We start from the raw sequence: 1,841 nt of genomic DNA, 5'->3' as shown, positions 1-1,841 counted from the left end.
TGGCTGTGCCGCACAGAGCAGTACCGGGCTTGTGTAGCTGCCCCTTTCCCCGACCGAGGTACAGCCGTTGGCTGGAGACCACTTTCCGACCACTGAGACGGCGGGGCAGGGGGCGGCCTGCACGCGCCGGCTGCCAGAGCAAGCCAGGGGCAAGGGGCATCCAACGGGACCTGAACGGAGTCGGTCCGACACCGGGAAGCCGGGTGCCCGTCGCTCCGAATCGAGCCCGGGGTTTTCGTGCGTATAACAAGGCGGGCATTTGGACCCGGTTGTCCGGGAGCGGGTCCGCAACGGCGGGAGATTGCCTGGGTTTGGCCGGCCGGCAGTCGAACGCCTTTCGCTCCGGACTCCCGTGTCCGATTTCGGTCAGGGAGGGCTCGTTGGAAAGCCCCTGTGCTGGCGCACACTATATTATTGAACTGGACCCCGGCAAGTTCGGGAAAGTGTCGCCGTCCCTTACCGGCTAACGGGCCGCCGGTCACCGGCAGCTTATCGGCGATAACTTCGGGAGGGAAAGTCCGATCCGGTCCGGATCAACGGCAGCCGAACGGGGTGGCGGGCCCGCACAGACCAGTACCTCGCGTGTGTAACTGCCCCTTTCCCCGGCCGAGGTACAGCCATTGGCTGGAGACCACTTTCCGACCACTGAGACGGCGGGGCAGGGGGCGGCCTGCACGCGCCGGCTGCCAGAGCAAGCCAGGGGCAAGGGGCATCCAACGGTATCAGAACGGAGTCGGTCCGACACCGGGAAGCCGGGTGCCCGTCCCTCTGAATCGAGCCCGGGGTTTTATGTTGGTTTAAATAGGCGGGCATTTGGACCCGGTTGCCCGGCACCAGTCGAACGCCTGTCGTTCCCGACTCCCGTGTCCGATTTCGTTCGGGGATGGCTCGTTGGAAAGCCCCGGCTCCGGCGCACACTATATTGCCGAACTGGCCCCGGGCGAGTTCGGGAAAGTGTCGCCGTCCCGCAGCGGCTAACGGGCCGCCGGTCACCGGCAGCTTATCGAGGATAACTTCGGGAGGGAAAGTCTGATCCGGTCCGGGTCAACGGCAGCCGAACGGAGTGGCGGGGCCGCACAGACCAGTACCGGGCTTGTGTAGCTGTCAAATGGCCTTGTGCATTGTCTGAAACACTGGTTAATGAGTTGTCAAGGTAGCAAATGATAAACCAAAAGGGCAACTCAGTAACTGAAATTTGTACATCGACAACTGGTAAACCAAAAGTCAGAGCGACAAATGATAAACCAAAAGGGCAACTCATTAACTGAATACTTGGCATTCACATTGGGGATGGAAGTCCTATGGGAATGTATTCGGCCGCCTTACCGGGGCTTCGGGTGCTCCTTTCCCGCTTGGGGAACCGAGTTGGGGTCGTCAAATGGCCTTGTGCATTGTCTGAAACACTGGTTAATGAGTTGTCAAGGTAGCAAATGATAAACCAAAAGGTCAACTCATTAACTGAATACATGGCATTCACATTGGGGACGGAAGTCTGGATGGGAATGTATTCGGCCACCTTACCGGGGCTTCGGGTGCTGCATTCCCGCTTGGGGAACCGAGTTGGGGTCGGCACACGGCCTTGTGCATTGGAGTCGGGACCAGCAGACACGAATTTAGGAAAATTGTGTGGAGGCGGGATGGAGGCGGGTTTGGGCCCGCACGCCAGTTTTGCGATTTTTATCCCCCACATGCCTCCAATCCCACCTCCCCGGCCCTAGCAAAATCCAGCCCCATGTCTCTGTTTATATTAAACTAGACCCTGTCTCTGTTTATAATTAACTAGACCCTGTCTCTGTTTATATTACACTCGACTCTGTCTCTGTGTATTTTACACTAGACCA

This window comes from Somniosus microcephalus, unplaced genomic scaffold, assembly GCF_052327205.1.
Source record: "Somniosus microcephalus isolate GS21.2 unplaced genomic scaffold, FLI_Smic_1.0 scaffold131, whole genome shotgun sequence".
In the NCBI taxonomy this organism is placed as follows: domain Eukaryota; kingdom Metazoa; phylum Chordata; class Chondrichthyes; order Squaliformes; family Somniosidae; genus Somniosus; species Somniosus microcephalus.
This window is presented reverse-complemented; position numbering follows the sequence as displayed.